We start from the raw sequence: 24,826 nt of genomic DNA on the forward strand, positions 1-24,826 counted from the left end.
TATTTATAAGACTCTCCATGTTATTTTTTTTTACTTATATTATAGATGTTTGTATGCTATACTGTTCTGTTCTTCCATATACAATTCATTTAGAAGCCAGTATGGACAATGATTGATGGTCTGGACCATACAATACATTTAATTTCTTTTTCTATGGTGGCCCTTATGCATTATTGATGCCTAGCACTTACTGTATAAAACATACATGTATGCTTTTTAAAATGCATTTTATGTGGGCTCTATATGTTGACATTTTTAATGTATTGTAAGTTCGCCTTTTACTGCAGATCAGTGAAGCATGATCAGCATGACAACTCAACCCCCTCCACTGAGAAGCAGCAGCAAATGATGCCAAAGCACCATAGCGATGGTATGCCCTTCTTCCATGGAGAATACAATAAATTAAGCTATGGTGGTGGGCATTATGCTGATAAAAAAATGATTATTTTTATTATTTGCTGTGTTTTGATCATATGAAAATGCATGCATGCAGGATTTTGGATTGTTATGTATATATTGTAAAGCAAGAACTAGCATGTGGAGACCTCCAGAAAAAGGATCTCTACACAATGCTAAAACAGTCCATCATAACATGTCCAAATCATACCATCATATAGTGCCGAAAGAAATAGTACCCTTTATCATAGTATTAACATAGATATAGAGCTTACAGCAATGGTCTGATATACCGTATTTATCGGGGCATACACCAAAGGTTTGGTGTATGCCCTGATGGTGCGTGTGTGCATGTGTATACCCTGATAGACTGTTTCTGACCCTGCAGAAGCGTGGCTTTTGCGGGGTCAGCGACCGCCGTCGCTGCCCGTTTCTCTCCCCCTGCCTTTCCTGGGGTCTAGAGTCCTGCTGCCGCCGCTTCTCTCCCCCTGGCTATCCAGAGACTGCCGCCGCTGCCACATTACCTCCCCCATCCCCGGTATTACTTGTTCCTTGGGTCCACGCTGCTTCTGGCTCCGGAGGCGTCCTTAGCTGTCACTGTGCGCCGGGTCACTGACGGTGACGTTGCGTTGAAGATGTCACTCGTCATTGCGCAGCGCATAGCAACAACGCAGGAGACTGCTGGAGCCAGAAGCAGCGCAAACCCTGGGAACAAGTAATTAGAAAACCAGGGATGGGGGAGGCAATGGGGCAGTGGCGGCAGCGGTCTCTGGACCCCAGGATAGGCAGGGGTAGAGAAGCGGGTGGCAGTGTTGGTCTCTGGACCTGCAAAAGCCGCTGCAGTTCATTGATTTAAAGCGCCCTCTTTAAATCATTGAACTGCAGTGACTTATCGGTGTATAACATGTAGATAGACTTTAGGCTAAAAATTTTAGCCTAAAAAATACGTGTTATACGCCGATAAATACGGTAATAGTTGAAAAAAAAAGGTACTCCCAGACCTGCTTTCTTTCTCTTCCATTTTCTTGTTCATATATTCTCTGTTTCGGCAAGACACAAGTATTTCTCGTTACATTGTTCTTACATATTGTGAAAGCCCGGAGTCGATTCTTACACGGCCACTGATGAGTCTGACGCTTGGCGATGGCTGTGTAGGCATCGACTCCGGGCTCTCACAATATGTAAGAACAATGTAATGAGGAATACTTGTGTCTTGCTGAAATGGAGAATAACTGAACTAAAAATAGAGAGCCAAATCAGGTCTGTAAGTTCCTTTTTTTCAACTATTATGTCAGATGATTGCCGTAAGCTTTAGGCTTCTTTCACTCTGCCGTTATGACACGGCAGTGTGACGGCCGTCGGGGGAGCCGTGGAGAATAGCGGGAGAAAAGATACTACTTGTGCCGTCTTTTTCTCTTTCTCTTTCTTTGCAATAATGCCCTTCTGACATTGTCTTTCTCCTTTATACTAGTGGTATGTAGTGCCTTTGTAGCGGGCCTTGTTAGGCAGGATAAAGTGTGCTAGAAAAGTGCTGGAATGTTGAAGAATTAGGCAGACTTTCTCTGAAGGTGAGAGCGCTGCAATCCAGGTGTTCTCTGACCAGTGGCCAGCGCTAAACTGAACTATGTTTCCCTTAGATCCCCCCTATCCCTGGGATTGAGGTAAAGGCAGGACAGCCCTTAGCACATATTGGCTTATAGCGTCATGCCAATGCTCTTACAGTGACAATAGACTTTTGAGTAGAAATTGGTGTCGCCTACGCTCAATGTGAAGCTCAATGCATGGAGAGAACATATTTAAACACACAAAAAATTCATTTGTAATGCAAGACACTTTACATTGATAGGTCTTAGTCTTTAAATGGACAACTTTAGATCATTGTAACTACAGCTACCTGAACAGTGTTCAGAGTAGAAACAGGGGACTCCACTCTGGGACACCACACATTTGGCTCAGTAGAATAGATTAGGAATGACAAAAAATGGCATGCTACATCCTATTCTAAAAACATTACCCACAGGGAAGTCCGCATGCTTTAAGATTTTGAGTGGATTTCTATCTATCGGCATCATGTAATAGGGAGGAGAAGAGCTAAGCACATTGATATATAGCTTTGTTGGCTACTTTAGAGGCATCCTACAGTGCTCTCTTGTCTTTGATGTATGCCATTTACTTTAAAACCAATGCCCAATTCCTGTTTTTTAGAAGACTTTTCATGTTGATATTTTTTATGTTATTTTGTTGCCTATTCGGTCCTGATTTTTCAGCTTTTAATGATACAAATTCCTTCACAACTCCTGTAGCTTTCCAGACTATTATCAGATCGTGTGACGGTCCGAACCCCTGCTGGATTTTCGATATATCTGCTATTTTCCTCAGCCTCCACTGCATCTGTTCTCCAAGCCGTATGATACATCCTCGCACTGACAGAAGGATCTCAATGTCTTCCTCATTCTTCATTCCTTTAAGCTACGGATAAAACCTAACAAATATACAGATATCTATTTTTGGATTCATCCTCTTAAAGGGCGCTGGTGCATTTTTACTATTCTGTCTTGATAAACTTTTTTTCCAAGTATGAAATATTTGTGTGCCTAAGTGTTTTCTGCTGTAAGGATGCATTTATAGGGTGACGACTGTCAGAGGCGTAGAAAGGATGAATTAATAATGTAATATGGTTCATTTCTATTTTACACTCCCATCGGAGGGACACAATAACCTACTAAACCTTCCATGTCTTATCCCTAAATACGATACTGCTTAAAGGGGTACTCCGCTGCCCTGCTTCCGGAGCTCCCTTCCCCAGCGTCCGGAAGTTTTCCCCAGTTTTCCGGATGCTGTGTGCGGGCTTCCTTGTTCAGGGCCGCCCCTCGTGACATCACGCCCGACCCCTCAACGAAAGTCTATGGGAAGGGGGGCGCGACGGCACGAGGGGCGGCCCTGAACACGGAAGCCCGCACACAGCGTTCGGAACAATAAACTTCCGGACGCTGGGGAGCGGAGCTCCGGAAGCAGGGCAGCGGAGTACCCCTTTAATGCAATCTATTGTTGTCTGTTATCAGCCATTTTAAAGGGGTACTCCGCCCCTAGACATCTTTGGATAGGGGATAAGAAATCTCCCTGCTGCACTCTGAGTTTGTTTAGAGCATCGGGTGCAGTGCTGGAGGCTTGTGATGTCACAGCCACACCCCCTCAATGCAAGTCTATGGGAGGGGGCGTGGTCGAGATGTCACAGTGTTTGTTTAGAGCGTCGGGTGCAGCGCCGGAGGCTCGTGATGTCACAGCCATACCCCCTCAATGCAAGTCTATGGGAGGGGGCGTGGTCGAGATGTCACAGTGTTTGTTTAGAGCGTCGGGAGCAGCGCCGGAGGCTCGTGATATCACAGCCACACACCCTCAATGCAAGTCTATGGGAGGGGGCGTGGTCGAGATGTCACAGTGTTTGTTTAGAGCGTCGGGAGCAGCGCCGGAGGCTCGTGATATCACAGCCACACACCCTCAATGCAAGTCTATGGGAGGGGGCGTGACGGACATCACGCCCCCTCCCATATACTTGCATTGAGGGGGCGTGGTTGATATGTCACGGGCGGGGCATGACCGTGAGGTCATGAACATCCGCCCCGCATCGCCAGTCATCCGGCACAGAGCGATGTTCATCAGATGTCTAAGGTGCCGCAGACTATATTGCAGGGGTCCCCAGCAGCAGGACCCCCACGATCAGACACCTTTGGATAGGGAATAAGATGTCTAGGGACAGAGTACCCCTTTAAGCTGGATAGAGGCTGACTGAAGTGTTTTTCATTGAGATTACTAATAAGCTCTTGTCCTGTGATCACTGCCATCTCACATCTCTTCTGCGTCGCCAAGATTACATGCGTCTCCAGCATTACATGCAACTGCAATTTTTTTGCGACCTGTAGGTGTCACCCTCACTACACTATGTAGTAGTCTCCAAACGGGGGCCCTCCAGCTGTTACAAAACTACAACTGACAGCATGCACTAACAGCTGTGTGGTCTGAGCAAGCTAAGAGTTATTGTTTTTCAACAGCTGGAGAGCCTTGGACTGGAGACCACTACTTCAGAATGTAAATGACTTTGTATTATTTTGTGGATTGATTCAGTGACAGCCATAGGCTGCCAGGGCATACTGGGAATTTTAGTTTTTCAACAGCTGGAGAGCCACTGACTGGAGACAACTGACTTAGCATGTAGCATGGCTTTGTATTATTTAATACATTGCTAAACTGACTTTATTTCACTTGGCTTTATATTGTGCTGAGGAGTTGTATATTTCATGAATCAGGGGACACATACATCATTAGGGCCCTGGGCATGATCACGATATGGACCCCTAACTTTCCAGTAGCTCAATATAGAGCACCCCCTGATGTTTCTGTAACAATTTCCTAGTAACTGTAAGCCATTCATGGGCTTAAAGGAGTACTCTGCCCCTAGACATCTTATCCCCTATCCAAAGGAGGACCCCCGCGATCTGCCTGCTGCACCCGGCGTTCGTTTAGAGCGTCGGGTGCAGCGTCGGAGCCTCGTGACCTCACAGCCACGCCCCCTCAATGCAAGTCCATGGGAGGGGCGTGACGGCCGTCACGCCCCCTCCCATAGACTTGCATTGAGGGGGCGTGGCCGTTACATCAGGAGCGGGGTGTCTGGGGTGCCGCAGCCAAGATCGTGGGGGTCCCCAGCGGTGGGACTTCCGCGATCAGACATCTTATCCCCTATCCATTGGATAGGGGATAAGATGTCTAGAGGCGGAGTGCCCCTGTAATGCTGTACATGGAATCCAATAGATAGTAGAAAGCTGCTTTTAAAGGAAACCTGTCACATTAAATATGGAATCCAATGTGCAGGCACCATGTTATAGGAGGAGCTGAACAGACTGATAGATTACTACATAGGACCGCCCACTTGACTACTTAGCCCAGAATGAGCAGAGATTTTCATAAATAAATGACAAGTTATCCAGGAACTTTCCCCACAAAACTATATATCAATCTGCTCAGCTCCTCCTGCTCTATATATCCTACAGATTAGATGGCATTTCCAACATGGCAGCTCCCATTTAAGGTGACAGTGGGGCATTTATCTGCAAACCATGTGGTGCCATAGGGTGCAAGGAGAGAATGCCTCTGTAACATGCTATCAAATAATGAATGACATATTAGCCATATAAAAAAAAGCATAGTACATATCTGTATGGCAATTAAATGAGGGTGAACAGGGCGTCGTTACAATACCAGACACAAATCATACATAAGACCACGCAAATGTATATGCAAACATGGCGCCGATAAAAACTACAGATCACAGTGCAAAAAATAAGCTCTTATACCGTCCCGTATACGGAAAAATTAGAAGGGTATAGGGTCCAGAACAGGTCAATTTTAAACATAATTAATTTTAAAAGATTTGATTTATGTTTTTTTTTAAGTAGTACAATAAGAATTTTTTTTAATCAACTGGTGCCAGAAAGTTTAACAGATTTGTAAATTATTTCTATTAAAAAAATCTTAATCCTTCCAGTACTTATTAGCTACTGAATACTACAGAGGAAATTATTTTCTTTTTGGAACACAGAGCTCTCTGCTGACATCACGAGCACAGTGCTCTCTGCTGACATCTCTGTCCATTTTAGGAACTGTCCAGAGCAGCATATGTTTGCTATGGTGATTTTCTCCTACTCTGGACAGTTCTTAAAATGGACAGAGATGTAAGCAGAGAGCACTGTTTTCCAAAAAGAAAAGAATTTCCTCTGTAGTATTCAGCAGCTAATAAGTACTGGCACCAGTTGATAAAAAAAAAAAATAAAAAAAAAAGTTTTCCACCATAATGCCCCTTAAAGGCCAAAATGGGCTGTATCCTTAAAGGGGTACTCCACTGGAAAATTTTATTTTCTCTTTTTTGTTTTTTCAAATCAACTGGTGCCAGAAAGTTAAACAGATTTGTAAATTACTACTATTAAAAAATCTTAATCCTTCCAATACTTATCAACTGCTATATGCTCCACAGGAAGTTCTTATCTTTTTTAATTTCCTTTCTGTCTGACCACAGTGCTCTCTGCTGACACCGCTGTCCATTTTAGGAACTGTCCAGAGCAACATATGTTTGCTATGGGGATTTTCTCCTACTCTGGACAGTTCTTAAAATGGACAGAGATGTCAGCAGAGAGCACTGTGTTCCAAAAAGAAAATAATTTCCTCTGTAGTATTCAGCAGCTAATAAGTACTGGAAGGATTAAGATTTTTTTAATAGAATTAATTTACAAATCTGTTTAACTTTCTGGCACCAGTTGATTAAAAAAAAAAATGTTTTCCAGTGGAGTACCACTTTAAGGGGTTGGCAAACTTGACTGCATTGTAAGACCTTTCATTTAGATTGACAGTTCCTGACATGGACAGAGGTGTCAGCAGAGAGCACTGTGGACAGACAGAAAGGAAATTCAAAAATAAAAGAACTTCCTATGGAGCATATAGCAGCTGATAAGTATTGTAGCATTGTGTTCCAAAAAGATAAACATTTCCTCTGTAGTATTCAGAAGCCAATAAGTACTGGAAGGATTAAGATTTTTTAATAGAAGTACCGTATATACTCGAGTATAAGCCGAGTTTTTCAGCACGATTTTTCGTGCTGAAAACACCCCCCTCGGCTTATACTCGAGTGAACTCCCCCACCCGCAGTGGTCTTCAACCTGCGGACTTCCAGAGGTTTCAAAACTACAACTCCCAGCAAGCCAGGGCAGCCATCGGCTGTCCGGGCTTGCTGGGAGTTGTAGTTTTGAAACCTCCGGAGGTCCGCAGGTTGAAGACCACTGCGGCCTTCAACATCATCCAGCCCCCTCTCACCCCCTTTAGTTCTGAGTACTCACCTCCGCTCGGCGCTGGTCCGGTCCTGCAGGGCTGTCCGGTAAGGAGGTGGTCCGGTGAGGAGGTGGTCCGGGCTGCTATCTTCACCGGGGAGGCCTCTTCTAAGCGCTTCGGGCCCGGCCTCAGAATAGTCACGTTGCCTTGACAACGACGCAGATGCGTCGTTGTCAAGGCAACGGCTCTATTCCGGGCCGGAAGCGCGGAGAAGAGGCGCCCCCGGTGAAGATAGCAGCCCGGACCACCTCCTCACCGGACCACCTCCTTACCGGACAGCCCTGCAGGACCGGACCAGCGCCGAGCGGAGGTGAGTACTCAGAACTAAAGGGGGTGAGAGGGGGCTGGATGATGTTGAAGGCCGCAGTGGTCTTCAACCTGCGGACCTCCGGAGGTTTCAAAACTACAACTCCCAGCAAGCCCGGACAGCCGATGGCTGCCCGGGCTTGCTGGGAGTTGTAGTTTTGAAACCTCTGGAGGTCCGCATGTTGAAGGCCGCAGTGGTCTTCAACCTGCGGACCTCCGGAGGTTTCAAAACTACAACTCCCAGCAAGCCCGGACAGCCGATGGCTGCCCGGGCTTGCTGGGAGTTGTAGTTTTGAAACCTCTGAAGGTCCGCATGTTGAAGGCCGCAGTGGTCTTCAACCTGCGGACCTCCGGAGGTTTCAAAACTACAACTCCCAGCAAGCCCGGACAGCCGATGGCTGCCCGGGCTTGCTGGGAGTTGTAGTTTTGAAACCTCTGGAGGTCCGCAGGTTGAAGACCACTGAGGGCGAATGATGAGAAGAGGATGATGAAGGGGGGGGGGTGTGGGGATGATGAAGGGGGGTGGGGATGATGAAGGGGGGGGGTGTGGGATGATTACAAGGGGATGATGAAGGGGGGATGTGTGGGATGATAAGGGGATGTGTGGGATGATGACAAGGGGATGATGAAGGGGGGATGTGTGGGATGATGACAAGGGGATGATGAGGATGTTAATGACGGGTCTGGATGATGACAGGGGGGGATGAGGTATTTCCCACCCTAGGCTTATACTCGAGTCAATAACTTTTCCTGGGATTTTGGGTTGAAATTAGGGGTCTCGGCTTATACTCGGGTCGGCTTATACTCGAGTATATACGGTAATTTACAAATATGTTTAACTTTCTGGCACCAGTTGATTTAAAAAAAAAAAATGTTTTCCAGTGGAGTACCACTTTAAGGGATTGACAAACTTGACAGCATTGTAAGACCTGTGATTGAGCTTTGAGATTCTGTTCATATTTTGTTTTTAAAACTGCGGCTTTTGTGAACGTCGGCATAATCCTATTTCCAAATACCTACAGATTATGTTGTTCTCATTGCTATCAATCCTGATTGTCGACCTCTCGTATGAGTCTGTTTTACATTATAATCCTGTCCTGCAGCATTTTCATGGCTGTTAGTGTTTTCATTACTTGTTTGTGTAAATATACTGCGCCATTTCTGTCTAATACCTGCTGTCTGGATTTCCAATCTAACAGACTGCGACCGGGTGATTATGGGAAGAATTTACAAGAATGGCGAGGCAGCGAGCGGGGTGCAAGACCAGGAATCATCATCTCTAATATGTGCTCCCAGTGTATTGAAAAGTCTGCAGCCCATAAGCATCGCCAAGATCTCCTTGGGGTGCACTTCCAAGCAGAACTGGATTAGCCCATTGGCACAATATTGGCCCACTGGCCTGTGCCTATAGGCAGTTGTAGAGCTGGGGGAAGGGCCTCTGCTAAGGATAAGATTTACATGTCAACACAGTGTTATATTAGGCACTTACAATGATGATGATGAAAGGATAACTAGGGCTGGGCGGTATACCGGTTCATACCGAATACCGAAATTTTTGGGCTGCACAATATGAATTTTAGTCCATACCACAATACCGGTTGGGCCCCTCCCCCTTGGGAATGAATTATCAGCCCAGCGGTGCACTGTCCCCACATCGGGAAACTAATCATATGTGACCCGCCAGCGCTGTTCTACTCCCCCCACCAAATCATGTGACCCGCCAGCGCTGTTCTGTTCCCCCCCCCCACCAAATCATGTTACCCGCCAGTGCTGTTCTGCTCCCCCCTAATTAATTATCAGCCCAGCTGGGTACTACTCACATATGTCACCCGCAAACACTGCCCTCCTCCTCTTTGTTGCGGGCCGCCGGCGATGGAACTCACTGTACGCCAGTGGTCTCCAACCTGCGGACCTCCAGATGTTGCAAAACTACAACTCCCAGCATGCCCGGACAGCCAACGGCTGTCCGGGCATGCTGGGAGTTGTAGTTTTGCAACAGCTGGAGGTCCACAGGTTTGTGACCACTGCTGTACGCTGTATCCCTATGCCGGGCTGCAAAAGATAAAGAAAATAAACTTTAACTTACCTACGTCGGCCTTACGCTGGGGACGGGAACATCGGACAGCCGTCAGCCTATCACCGGCCGGAGCGATGTCCCACCCCGGCCAGTGATAGGCTGAGCCCACTGTCATGTAAGATGCTGGGAGATGTAGTTTTGCAAAATCTGGGGTTCGGCAGGTTGGAGACCACTGGCGTACAGTGATGGGGGGGGGCAGAAGAGTGCTCGCGGGGCACATGATTTGGGGTGGGGAGGGTGGGGGTGAAAGAAATACCGTTATATACCGTGGAACCACCATAAGTTACAAAAATACCGTGATACACACATTTGGTCATACCGCCCAGCTCTAAGGATAACACAGAGAGAGGGACAAGGGATGGCTGCAAAAGGCACTAGATCTAAGGAGATCAGTATTCTATATTGTTTTTTAGGCGCAGACAGCATTTCAGGTATGGTTTAACGCTTTATTTGCACGTACAGACATAGGCATGTCCGTATACAATAGCCAATGGCCACCCAATCTCCCAACAAAATTGTGTTGCTATCAATCACCATGTGTGGATATGGCTTCATGCTCACACAACTGCAGAGTTAGAATTTAGGATTTAAAAAAGATGATACCCAGCACCAGTAATGCACAGTGATGATTTATTATGCTATAGTGTAGTACAAGGACGCGTTTCGGCGCGGGAGCCTTCATCAGCTGTCTGCCTATAGGCAGACAGCTGAGGAAGGCTCCCACGCCGAAACGCGTCCTTGTACTGTACTATGGCATAATAAATCGTCACTGTGAATTACTGGTGAGTGCTGGGTATCATCTTTCTTCTACCTTTGGCTTTACCCTACCTCGTGCACCACTGCAGATTCCACGGAAGTGCCAACATACCCCTATATAGACTATGGGGTTTGACCTAGTTGATGGGCAGAGTCTAAGGCACCAGTCTGTACCTAATAGGAACAGAAGCAGGAGGTCCAGCATTTCGAGATATGCAGCTTTATTGTAGAAACGACACACGTACAGGTAGTAGTCCGACGCGTTTCGAGCGCATGCGCACTTCCTCGGTGACCGGAAAAGAACAACTCAACTTCAGCTGCTGATAAGTACTGGAAGGATTAATATTTTTTTTAATAGAAGTAATGTACAAATATGTTTAACTTTCTGGAGCCAGTTGATATGAATTTTTTTTTCCCCACTGGAATACCCCTTTAAAGGGGTACTCCGGCGCCTAGACATCTTATCCCCTGTCCAAAAGGTCGTGCATAAGATGCCTGCTTGTGGAGGTCCCGCCGTTTGAGACCCCCGTAATCTCTGCAACAGCACCCACCTCAACAGCTTCTGGCAACGCTGGAGGCTTCGGATCCCGACCACGCGAGCGAAAGAGCGTGACGTCGTGACTCCACCCCCGTGTGACGTCACGCCCTGCGGAGCCGTGACGTCACAACGTTCCGGCCCCGTGATCGACAGTAATCAGACCCGGAGCGAACACGCTCCGGGGACTGATTTTAATGGGGTGCAATATCACAGGGGTCCCCAGCGATAGCCCTTTGGATTGGGGATAAAATGTCTAAGCGCCGGAGTACCCCTTTAATGTTAGTTGATAAGACATTTCTTGTAATTCATGGTACGGCAGCCATCAGGAATGATAGCGGTCAGCCTCAGAATTCCATTGAACCTTTCCATCAACCCAAGTCGTCTTTTCCAGTGATCCGCCATTTTTGATATTGGGAAGGAGGTCTCGGGCCGTAGCAAGTAACTGGTTAATGTTCAAATGATCAACCTGGGGTTTGCAAAAAGCCTTTGACAATGAATTTCCATATATCTATCTCCAGAACTGTACAATCCATCTTGCGGTTGTCATCACTGCTGTCTGAAAGCAGAATTGCCAGGGGGTTAATAAGCTTCTGTCACTCACTCCTCACCCTAATAAATAGCGTAGTACTTTGCTCTCAACATGCTATAAACACATTTACAATTTAAATCCTGAAAAAGACAGGTTAATAGCGCTCATATCCAAATCGCAGCAGCTGCAAGCTTTCCACACAGGCGGGTGAATGAAAAATAGAAACTTGGACGCTGGTATCGGCACCTTTCCGAACAAAATTTATCTTTCACACCCTGCTTGATGCCATATGCCCAGCATTTGTACGAAAGAAATATTTCACTGTCAGTCTAAGATTCTAGCATCAACAGAGCCTGTGCCAGCAGGATGGAGTACAGGATCATGAGGATTGCTAAATCACTTTGGCCGGGGGCTTGCGTGTACTCCTACCTCTAAATGTATACATAGACAATAAATACACACATAGGAAGGACAATACTAAAATGGAAGTTGTGGCCTTGCAAATGCTGATAAAGGGATACTCCGCCCCTAGACATCCTTTGGATAGGGGATAAGACGTCTAATTACGGGGGAGGTCCCGCCGCTGGGGACCCCCGCGATCTCTGTGAGGCAACCCAGACATCTGGTGCACGGAACGAACTTTGCTGCATGCCGGATGATTGGCTATGCGGGGCGGAGACTCTTGATGTCATGGCCACACCCGCTCCTGACATTGCGGCCACACACCCTCAATTCAAGCCTATGGGAGGGGGCGTGATGGTGTCACACCCACTCCCATAAACTTGCATTGAGGGGGCGTGTCCGTGACATCACAATCAGGACGTGGCCGTGACATCACAAGCCTCTGACACTGCACCGGACGCTCTAAACGATCACCAGGTTCAGCAGGGAGATTGCGGGGTACCCAATGGCGGGACCACCACGATCAGACAGACTGTTGAGACCCAATTACCTCCTAGCAGGCTATAACTACCCCTCCCCCATACTACAATAAATAATTAAATAATAACTGACACAACAACAATTCAACTTTTCCGTGGGTGGGGATCGGCCACAGCTTTATTTATAAAATTACTTATATAAATAACAATTTAACTGTAACAAAGACACCGATTGGCTTCTTGCCAACCCGAGAGGTGCTGCCACACTGTCCTGTGTGGAGGTCTACCCCGGGTTGACCCCGCTTTCACCATCTTCTTACCGCCAAGCTGTGACTTACAATAAACAGAGATACAAAAAGGGAGGGAGGGAGGGCAAAACTCTGGGTCCTGGGCAGATTGAGGGGGGAAGGGAGGCACCACAGCTATAAATACCCAGGGGAGGGCCCCTGAAAGCCCGGGAAACTATTAAACCCCTGATTGGTGCACTCCTTCCCCCCCCCACCCATGGGACATACCACTATAGTTACCAACAAGTTTTACAGGCGGGGGAGGGGGCTAAAAACCTTGCCTGTATATTTCTTAACCCCTTCACTGCTCACCAGTCAGGGGGCAAGCTAGTTATGCACAGCTTGCCCCTCCATCTTATCTCCTATCCTTTGGATAGGGGATAAGGTGTCTGGGGGTGAAGTACCCCTTTAAATCTATCAACACGATGTTATAAAGCTGATAAGATTGTTATACAGTTTTGAGGGAAAAAGATTTAATATAACTTATTGAAGTCCCTGCTTGTTCAATGGGTGGTCCTTATTAAGTGAGGCTGTCCGCTGTCCATTCTAAGACCAGAATAAGCAGGCATTTTGAACAATAGATAAGCTAGTCTGTATATCTTTCCACAAAATTATATATCAATCTTCTCAGCACCTTCTTCTCTATATCATGATGTCAATAGATTAATCAGTATTATTAAGGCAACAGGCTCCCTTTAAGGGAATCTGTCATCAGCACCCCCCTCCCCCCTACTAAGTTATTGGTATAGGCTTGCAGTGCTGATGACAATAGTATTCACAGTTTGCTGTGACCATGGCTCAGTTGCTCTGTTATTCCCGGTAATCTTATCAAATTTTGTGTCCTGGTGCACCCTGAGCTTTCCAAGCCACAAGTGCACCATGACATCTGGCTCGGATCTTCAGAGTAAATGTCCTTCTCCCCACATGATCTTGTCCAGACATGCTGGTAGTTGTAGTTTTGCAATAGCTGGAGGCACCCTGTATGGGAAACACTGGTGTATGCGGACCTTTAGATAAAGTCAATGCACAAAGACGTCATAAACAGTATATCCTGAGGTGCTTGATCATCTCTTATGTGTAATGCCGAGTCACAGCATTGATAAAGGGATGCTTCATTTCCATCTATAGCCATATTAAATTCTTAACTCTTTTCGAAAAATGGCAAAACCCAAGATTTGTATTTGCATATTCTATATATTTAAGGTCTTATCCTTGGAACATATGGTTTCATGAAAAACAGCCATACTATATAACTTGTGTCATACCGAGCACCATAAGGTTGTACACAGTTTGCCTACGATTCATCTGTACAGAGCTGCAGGGGCTCCGTGTGCCTTCTGGCACATGGCTTTAATGGCACACAGAGTCCTTACAAAGTCATGGGCACCTCTGTATGAAAGCGGAATATGGTATGTTAGAAGTCCTATATGCTTTTTCTCTTCGCTAAAATATGGAACATGCCATTGTGCTCCATGAACCCCATATACCTATATGTCCGTACACAAAGCTCACAAAGGATTTTGAGAACATTTATTAAGATTGGCGTTTTAAGGGCACCACATTAAGTAAAGATGGTGCACAGGCACTGCAGGGGACTACTTTGGCACATAAAGGGTTGTGTAGGCATACTAGCATGTCCATGTGAGAGTTAATGAGGGCTTAAGCAGGTTCAGGGACTCCTTCCTCCTGTTGCTACGACGAAAGGGGCATTGAGTAGGCTGAACAAATGATAGACACTTCCTATGGGACTCAGCGTACAAACTGTTCCGAACGCTGGAGCAGGCGCTGGGAGCTTGTGACATCATAACCCCGCCCCCTCATGATGTCATACCCCACCCCCTCAATGGAAGTCTATGGGAGTGGGCGTGACGGCTGTCACGCCCCCTCCCATAGACTTGCATAGACGAGGTGGGGTGTGACATCATGATGGGGCGTGGCTATGACATCGCGAGCTCCCAGGTCCAGCGTTCCAAACAGTTTGTTCCAAATGCTGAGCAGCGGAGTACCCCTTTTAATGGTGATGATATCCCCTCTATTTCCTTAGTTCCCAGAAGTGGTTGTCCCTCCCTCTCTTTGTTTGTGGTTTTAGTTTTTCAGTTATTCCGTTGGTTTGTCAAGTCACATCTGGCAGTATGGAAAAGGATATGGAAATAAAGAGGCAGGGAAAGCCTACTTGCCTGCGGAGAGTCCGGCAGTTGGCAATCTACTTCATTGTTGCCTTGTACTTTGGATTTGTGAGAGAAGCGAACAATGAAAGCTGTGACTGATCATCGCCCAGCATAAAGTTATCCTGTTTTCTTGTTATTATTTCGAAGATTAATAGTATTGGGGGTATATCAGATAAGATCATTGGTAGGTTTGTTGGAGTAAAAGCCAACACATTTTTAAAAGGGTGCAACTTTAAAAGGGTTGTTGCATTGTGGTCTTTCTATAAGTTACAAAATAAAATAGTATGTCTGCTATAAGCAGGCTTTAAAGGGGTATTCCAGGAAAAAACTTTATATATATATATATATATATATATATATATATATATCAACTGGCTCCAGAAAGTAAAACAGATTTGTAAATTACTTCTATTAAGAAATCTTAGTCCTTTCAGAACTTATGAGCTTCTGAAGTTAAGGTTGTTCTTTTCTGTCTAAGTGTTCTCTGATGACACGTGTCTCGGGAAACGCCCAGTTTAGAAGAGGTTTGCTATGGGGATTTGCTTCCAAACTGGGCGGTTCCCGAGACACGTGTCATCAGAGAGCACTTAGACAGAAAAGAACAACTCAAATTCCTCAGCTCATAAGTACTGAAAGGATTAAGATTTTTTTAATAGAAGTAATTTACAAATCTGTTTAACTTTCTGGAGCCAGTTGATATATAAAAAAATTTTTTTTTTCCTGGATAACCCCTTTAACATCTGCTGCAGTTTTCACCATTTATTGGCTTTAAACTAAGTACATTTGTTGGACCAGTGGAGAACCCACCTTCAGCAACTGTCCAATGACACACACCATATTTAGCGGTTTTTACCACCACTTTATTTGTGCAAATCTCTCAATAAATTCTTCCCTTTGTGTTCTTTTTATTTACCATTTTACGCAGTATTTTATCACTTGCTCTGTATAACTAAGATCAATGTGACTTCTTGTGCCTAATACTTATGCATTACGGAGAAGACATTCTATGAGCACTGACTGTAGCGTCAATGCTCGGTTTGCGGCCTGAATATAAATGTCCATCTGGTCACTTCAGGTGTAATGATCTTGCTGCTTTGCTGATTCCTGAAGGAAGCTGCTAAGAGAAACCCCTGCTTTCCTCAAATGTATCTTTTTACAATGGCCTCAGGCAAACGCTCCTGTATCTGCACACGCTGGCCGCCTCGTAACCTTTACTTTTGCTGAAGAAAGTCGTTTTGTGTTGTTTTTTTTTTTTTTGTATATTTTTTTTTTTTTGTAATTTATGCAAACCTGAATAGCAGCCAGGAAACTAGAACATAAGCAATCCAATTATATTCTGTAAAAGGAATGGGTTTTAGAAGACGTCTTAGTAGCCCCATAGCTTTGTACTTATGAAAGAGAACATGCATTAATGATAGGGGATAGAAATTAGCAGATTTCTCTATTCACTGGAAGTCTTTTACATGCTTATTATGTATGTTTTTTTAAAAAAAAATTTGCCTTTTTGTCCAATGCAAAGAACGTGTTTGTTGCCCCAGTACCAGTTCCTACTGCTAAAATCATGCGATTGGTCCAGGGATAGGTTGCCGAGGAGACATGAAGATGCCGAAGTCTGAGAACGACAGATAGCAAAGCGCAATTTGTTTAATGGGCGCCAGATAAGATGCTTATTGTCCCGAGCTGCACCCTGTGGTTGTGTCGACATTCCACTTGTAATGCTGCATGTCACCCTTTTAGATTTGTGAGTCTCTGTCCCAGAGAGATACGAGCTCTCGGTGATGGCTAGAATGGTAACATGCTGCATTCCGAGTCATTTCATGCTGCAGGAGAAGATAGAGGAAGGAGTGGAATGGCTGTATTATGCACGAACAAAACACACACATCAGTTAACCTGGAGGAAAAAAGCCATTCTGCCACTAATAGAAGAAAGGCAAATATTGAACAAGGAAAATGTTAATACTTTGGCAATTTGACGTCTGTAAATTAAGTTATTTTATCGGTGAGAAATATGAGGAAGTCAGACTAGAAATGGCTGCAGTGACTTTTAAAGAATCCTACAATAAACTATTTTGGGCAGTTGAAAATCATGACTACCAGCACGTATTATGGAAACCCTGCTTTATCAGCCTGATTCTTATATATGCAACTGGCAACACTGAGATGCATTGACAACCCGGAGAGGAGTCTCCTGCTCACTGAGCAGGTACTCTCTTGGGTAGAGGTGGGGGAGGATAGTGGGACGGAGGTACAGTACTGTCATGTAGTTAGCTGGGTGACAGTTAGAAAACGGGGTAGAGGGAAAAGTGTCAGGGAGGCTAGTCCTGAACTGGCACACCCCAACAAGTTTGCCCGGTTTGCAGATGAGGGGGATGCCATTTCAGAGCTAGCGATACTGCAGCAGGACTCTGCCTCTGACCGCCAGGGGGATGTCTTCTCCAGTAAGGAGGGAGGGAGGAGTGCAGGGCAGGCCAGACAGGTACTGGTAGTGGGGGACTCAATTATTAGGGGGACAGACAGGGCGATCTGTCACAAAGACCGGGATCGCCGAACAGTGTGTTGTCTTCCTGGTGCTCGAGTTCGGCATATCGCGGATCGGGTTGACTGGTTGCTGGGTGGGGCTGGAGAAGACCCAGCAGTCATGGTACATATTGGCACCAATGATAAAGTAAGAGGTAGGTGGAGTGTCCTTAAAAATGATTTCAGGGACTTAGGCTGCAAGCTTAAGGCAAGGACCTCCAAGGTAATATTTTCTGAAATATTACCTGTACCACGAGCCACACCAGAGAGGCAGCGGGAGATTAGGGAGGTAAACAAGTGGCTCAGAAGCTGGTGTAGGAAGGAGGGGTTTGGGTTCATGGAGAACTGGGCCGACTTCACTGTCGGTTACCGGCTCTACCGTAGGGAGGGTGCAGCTGTGCTTGGGGAGAAGATGGCTAGAAGGGTGGAGGAGTGTTTAAACTAGGGACTTGGGGGAGGGAACCTACAACATAGAGGGGGAAGATAGTGTAGATAGAGGGGGAGACTTAATAATGTACCTGGGGGTGGAGCGGAGGGAGGGGTTAGAATAGTTAATAGGGATAGGCATCATAGGATAAAAAAAACATACACCATTGAAGTGCATGTTGAGTAATGCCAGAAGTCTGTCCAATAAAAATGACAAACTGGAGTTGAAAATTTCTGAGGAGGATTATGACATAGTCGGTATAACAGAGACTTGGTTGGACGATAGCTGTGACTGGACGGTCAACATACAGGGTTATAGTCTATTCAGGAAGGATTGGACAAAACGGAAAGGGGGAGGAGTCTGTCTTTATGTAAAGTCCAATTTGAAGGCCGCACTGCTGGAGGATATTTGGGAGGGAAACGATAATGTGGAGTCATTATGGGTAGAAATATGGAGATGAAAATAAAAAAATTCTGATAGGGGTTTGCTATAAGCCACCAAACATAATGGAAGAGCCAGAAGATCAATTACTTAAGCAAATAAACAAGGCAACAAATCAGAATGAGGGGATAATAATAATGGGGGACGTTAACTATCCTGATATAAATTGGGAGACTGAGACCTGTAAATCTCATAAAGGAAACAGGTTTCTGACTATAGCTAAAGACAATTATCTGTCCCAAATGGTGAAGGGTCCGACCAGAGGGGGAACCCTACTAGACTTAATAATAACCAATAGACCTGACAGAGTAAATAATGTGCAAGTAAAAGGACACCTAGGAAATAGTGATCATAATATAATACATTATAACTTGTTCTTCGATAAGGGAATCTCTCGAGGGGCCACAAAAACAATGAACTTTAGGAAGGCAAAGTCCGATCAACTCAGAGAAGCCCTTAACAATATAAAATGGGATAATGTCCTCAAAAAGAACAATACTGACACTAAATGGGAGACTTAAAAATTTCTTAAATTCTCACTGTAAGATGTATATACCTTATGGGAATAAAAGAGTCAGAAATAAAAGAAAACCAATATGGATGAATAAAAATGTTAAGGGGCCAATAAATGACAAAAATAAAGCATTTAAATTACTAAAACAGGATGGCAGTGAAGAAGCATTAAAAAGCTATAGAGAAAAATGTAAAATATGTAAAAAACAGATAAAAGCCGCAAAAATGGAGACAGAAAGACTCATTGCCAAAGAGAGTAAAACTAACCCTAAAATGTTCTTTAACTATATAAATAGCAAAAAGGTCAAAAATGAAAGTGTTGGCCCTTTAAAAAATGATGAGGAAGAAATGATAAACCGGATAAGGAAAAAGCAAATATATTAAACAAATTCTTCTCCACTGTATTCACTGAGGAAAATGAAATGCCAGGTGAAATACAGTGTGATAAGGTAAACTTCCCAGTACAGGTCACCTGTGTAACCCAGGAAGAAGTACAGTGCCGCCACAAAAAATCAAAATAGACAAATCACCAGGTCCAGATGGCATTCACCCCCGTGTTCTAAAGGAATTAAGTAATGTAATAGACAGACCCCTATTTTTAATATTCAGGGACTCTATAGTGACAGGGACTGTTCCCCAGGACTGGCGCATGGCAAATGTGGTGCCAATATTTAAGAAGGGGTCAAAAGGTGACCCTGGGAATTATAGACCTGTTAGTTTAACCTCGGTTGTATGTAAATTGTTTGAGGGTTTCCTAAGAGATGCTATTTTGGAATATCTTGATAAAAATAAATGTATGACCCTGTATCAGCATGGATTTATGAGGGATCGATCCTGTCAAACTAACCTGATCAGCTTTTATGAGGAGGTGAGCTCCAGACTGGACCAGGGGGAATCGCTGGATGTCGCATATCTGGATTTTTCCAAAGCATTTGATACGGTTCCACATAAAAGGTTGGTGCATAAAATGAGAAGGTTTGGGCTGGGGGAGAATGTGTGCAAGTGGGTAAGTAACTGGCTCAATGATAGGAAACAAAGGGTGATTATTAATGGTACTTATTCTGATTGGGTGACTGTTACTAGTGGGGACCACAGGGGTCAGTCTTGGGTCCTGTTCTATTTAATATATTCATTAATGACCTTGTAGAGGGGTTGAATTGTAAAGTAACAATCTTTGCAGATGACAATAAACTCTGTAAAGCGGTAAACACTATAGAGGACAGTGCACTGTTACAAATGGATCTGGATAGGTTGGAGGTTTGGGCTGGGAAGTGGCAGATGAGGTTCAACACTGACAAATGTAAGGTAATGCACATGGGAAGAAAAATCCGGGCTGGGATTATGTATTAAATGGGAGAACACTTGGGACGACTGACATGGAAAAGGACTTGGGAGTCTAGTTAACAGTAAATTTAGCTGTAGTGACCAGTGTCGGGCAGCTGCTGCCAAGGCTAATAAAATCATGGGGTGCATCAATAGGGGCATAGATGTCCACAACGAGGAAATAATTCTACCCCTGTACAAATCACTAGTCAGACCACACATAGAATACTGTGTACAGTACTGGGCACCAGTGTACAAGAAAGATATAGTGGAGCTGGAGAGGGTTCAAAGACGGGCAACCAGAGTAATACGGGGAATGGGAGGACTACAGTACCCAGAAAGATTATCAGAATTAAGGTTATTTAGTTTAGAAAAAAGAAGGCTTAGGGGCGACCTAATAACGATGTATAAATATATCAGGGGACAGTACAGAGATCTCTCCCATAATCTATTTATACCCAGGACTGTATCTATAACAAGGGGGCATCCTCTACGTCTAGAGGATAGAAGGTTTCTCCACCAGGACAGACGGGGGTTCTTTACTGTAAGAGCAGTGAGACTGTGGAATTCTCTGCCTGAGGAGGTGGTCATGGGGAACTCAGTAATAGAGTTCAAAAAGGGGCTGGATGCAATTTTGGAGAGTAAGAACATTGCTGGTTATGGATACTAGATTTATAGGGACAGAACGTTGATCCAGGGATTTATTCTGACTGCCATATTGGAGTCGGGAAGGAATTTTTACCTCTAGTATGAGGGTTTTTTGCCTTCCTCTGGATCAACTCAACTCAATACGGACTTATTAGGGTTATAGGTTGAACTTGATGGACTCCGGTCTTTTTTCAACCTTATGAACTATGTATGAACTATGACCTGCAACAATGAATATTAAAATTGAGCCGGCGGGCCCACCTCCAGCGCACCATTCACGGAAGATGGAAGACGATCTTTGGAGGTACGTATTTAACCCATTAACCCCTCATTGGCTCCTGTTCACCCACACTATAACCCAGATGACCGTTTTCCTTTAATAATAGATTGCAGTTTTCCCATTCAGGAATACTGTAGAAGTATACACAGAGAGTCTCTTTGGCTTGTCCATGCTCTACACAGAAAGTTAATTGGTTTTAATACAAGCCATGTAATTCTTTATTCTGCCTGTGGTGGTGCTGCAGGAAATTGAACTCATGTGGATGGATTCCCCCACAGATCAAAGCTGAATACTTGAGGTCCCACAACAAAGACACCGTGCGATCAGATTAACATCTGTGAAACCATATAAGGTTCAGGGATTGTTAAAGGGGTACTCCGGTGGAAAACTTTTTTTTTTAAATCAACTAGTGACAGAAAGGTAAACAGATTTGTAAATTACTTCTATTAAAAAATCTAAATCCTTCCAGTACTTATTAGCTGCTGAATACTACAGAAGAAATTCTTCTCTTTTTGTAACACAGAGCTCTCTGCTGAATCACGAGCACAGTGCTCTCTGCTGACATCTCTGTCCATTTTAAGAACTGTCCAGAGTAGGAGAAAATCCCCATAGCAAACCTATGCTGCTCTGGACAGTTCCTAAAATGGACAGAGATGTCAGCAGAGAGCACTGTGCTTGTGATGTCAGCAGAGAGCTCTGTGCTCCAAACAGAAAAGCATTTCCTCTGTAGTATTCAGCAGCTAATAAGTGCTGGAAGGATTAAGATTTTTGAATAGAAGTAATTTACAAATCTGTTTAACTTTCTGGCACCAGTTGATTTAAAAAAAAAAAAATAATAAAATAAAGTTTTCCACCGGAGTACCCCTTTAAAGTTGAAACTGTATTAAAAGCAGCAGGTAAGAAATACAGATATAAGGATAAAACAAGGGTAAACCAAGAACTATCATTATTAATAATTTATTTATTTACTGAAAAACTAGATAAAACTGGAAAAAGGTGCTAGAAAACTCACAAGCAATGCTGCAGACAAAAGCACAGCACATATTCTATAATCTACATCATACTGCAAAAGTCAGTGATTTTTATAGTCTATTCACACATATAGTGTCCTGTGCATATTTAATACACAGGATTAGATGCTGCAGATTTGAAGCTGTTTAATCAGTTTACAGGGGTCCCTCAAGTTAAAATATTAATTGGTTCTGGGACGACCATTGTATGTTGAAACCATTGTATGTTGAGACCATAACTCTATGGAAACCTGGTAATTGGTTCTGAAGCCCCAAAATGTCATCCAAAAATAGGATAAAGCTAGGAATAAAGAAAAATAAGTAGATAACTAATATAGATAAAACAAATCTTTACATATAAAAGTAAGAAAGATCTGCTGGGAGCTGTAATCACTGTCTTATGTCAGTGTTTCCCAACCAGGGTGCCTCCAGCTGTTGCAAAACTACAACTCCCAGCATGCCCGGACAGCCAACGGCTGTCCGGGCATGCTGGGAGTTGTAGTTTTGCAACAGCTGGAGGCACCCTGGTTGAGAAACAATGGTTTATGTAGAGGACAGGAGCTTCTTCAGGGTCCTATACAGTACACGCAGTGTCCCAAATGGAGCCACCCTTACTTGGTGTCCAAAGGAGCAGCTAACCCTGGCACAGGTAAGGAGTAGTACAGAACTTGTAGTTCCTCCCTGTACTGTAGGGGGCGCTACCAGACAGCCAATCAGTGCATGTACTTCAGTAATACATGTGATTTACCAGTAAAATTACCATTCTGATTGGTCAGTTCCTCCAATTGTGACATGTCTCACATCTGGACTGTCCATAGCATTGTATGTTGAGTCTGGTTTCAAGTTACAATGGTCCAGAAAAAAACATTGTATGTTGAAACTATTGTATGTTGAGGCCATTGTAAGTTGAGTGATCACTGTATAGTAAAATCTTTAAAATCCTGTGCATCAAATATGTGCAGGATACTGTATGTGTAAATAGACACTTTAAGAAAGAATAACCAATCAGAAACGAGATCAAGCCAACCCTGAGCGGTAATAATAAACCAGCTTTGAGAAAGTTATGCAGCAACTGCCCTGAACATTAGTCAGGACAATACAATAGCAGGAGGATTCCTGCTAGAGATGAGCGAACTTACAGTAAATTCGATTCGTCACGAACTTCTCGGCTCGGCAGTTGTTGACTTCTCCTGCATAAATTAGTTCAGCTTTCAGGTGCTCCCGTGGGCTGGAAAAGGTGGATACAGTCCTAGGAGACTCTTTCCTAGGAATGTATCCACCTTTTCCAGCCGACCGGAGCACCTGAAAGCTGAACTAATTTATGCAGGATAAGTCATCAACTGCCGAGCCGAGAAGTTCGTGACGAATCGAATTTACTGTAAGTTCGCTCATCTCTAATTCCTGCCATTCAGTAACATTTATGGCATATCTTAGTTTGATTAGTGTTGGGTGCGAATATTCGCATTTCAAATTTTTATTGCGAATATCGCAAATTTGCAAATATGTATGCTATATATTCGAAATTGCGAATATTCATTTTTTTCCGCATATTTGCATATTCCTTCTTTTCACTTGTGGGCCAATTAGAATGATGCAAATACACTTGTCAGAGGTTATCAACAACATCCCTAGCAACCAATAGTAAAGTTACCCTCCCCCTCACTGTTTTCTTCCTCGAATACGCGAATATGCAAATATTCGCATATGCGAATATAACAAATGCGCGAAATTCGCAAATATTCGTCTATATATTCGCAAAATATCGCAAATTCGAATATGGCCAATGCAGCCCATCACTAAGTTTGATCACAGGAGGAAGCAGGTGCGTTTTCTATAACTTCCATAGACTATAAAGAGGAATGCCTATGTGGTGACCCAGGAGGTATGGTGGGAATTGTGGTACTACAGATGTTACCCCTGCTTGTTATCCTGACAGTAGGCCTTGCGTGAGGTAGAAATGCAACTGTTACCTTCTGTGTCTTTCTCTAGACTAGTCTTCACTAAAGGGCAATGACCCAGGGTTTTGTAGTCTGGCTCACATGGCCTTGGAAAGTTCTAGGCTCCCAATCCCTTTTCCCTAATGCTACTCTATGGAGGTTGTAGTGTTTGGTTTTGGCCACAAGATGGCACTCTGAAATGATTTGTATGAGGCTCTACAGTACAGTTTGTTACATGTCAAGACTGTGGGTGGAAACTGGTTTGTAACCATTTCAGCATCAGGCAAGCACATGAACGGCAGCAAACATTAAAGGGGACCTCTCATCAAATAAACTTTTGATATATTTTAGATTAATGAATGTTGAATAACTTTCCAATAGCATGTTAATGAAAAATATGCTTCTTTCTATTGTATTTTTCCCGATCAGTCTTGTCAGCAAGCATTTCTGACTCATGCTGGAGTCCTAAACACTCAGAGCTGCCAGACTGCTTTGTTCACAGCCAAACAGGCTGTGAACAAAGCAGGCTGGCAGCTCTGAGTGTTCTCCTTTGTGAACAAAGCAGACTGGCAGCTCGTAGTGTTTAGGACTCCAGCATGAGTCTGAAATGCTTGCTGCCAGGACTGGTAGGGAGACCCCTAGTGGTCATTTCTTCAAAGTGGAAAATTAAATAGAAAGAAGCATATTTTTTAATAACATGCAATTGTAAAGTTATTCTGTATACATTAATCTATAATATATGAAAAGTTTTTTTGATGAGAGGTACCCTTTAAACACATTTTCATTTAAAGTGACAGTGAGCGACTCAGAAACCCAATGCTGCTACCCTGTTGTGGGACATTACACCTACACATCCACCACTAACTCTGCAGTCTTCTGTGACAATCCCTTGTTCTAATCTTAGCAAAGGGGCGCACAG

General features: G+C 44.2%; 1 protein-coding gene and 1 long non-coding RNA gene across 4 annotated transcripts in view; both read left to right on the forward strand.

The window, feature by feature from the left end:
• Positions 1–24,826, forward strand: part of CDH4 (cadherin 4) — a 471,037-nt gene that overhangs the window by 178,760 nt on the left and 267,451 nt on the right. The window lies entirely within an intron of this gene.
• On the forward strand, positions 351–2,929 carry LOC130296745 (uncharacterized). The gene is made up of 3 exons (XR_008849277.1): positions 351–370; positions 1,868–1,964; positions 2,700–2,929. It is a non-coding gene; the product is annotated as an uncharacterized LOC130296745 (long non-coding RNA).

This window comes from Hyla sarda, chromosome 12 (genome assembly GCF_029499605.1).
Source record: "Hyla sarda isolate aHylSar1 chromosome 12, aHylSar1.hap1, whole genome shotgun sequence".
Lineage (NCBI taxonomy): Eukaryota > Metazoa > Chordata > Amphibia > Anura > Hylidae > Hyla > Hyla sarda.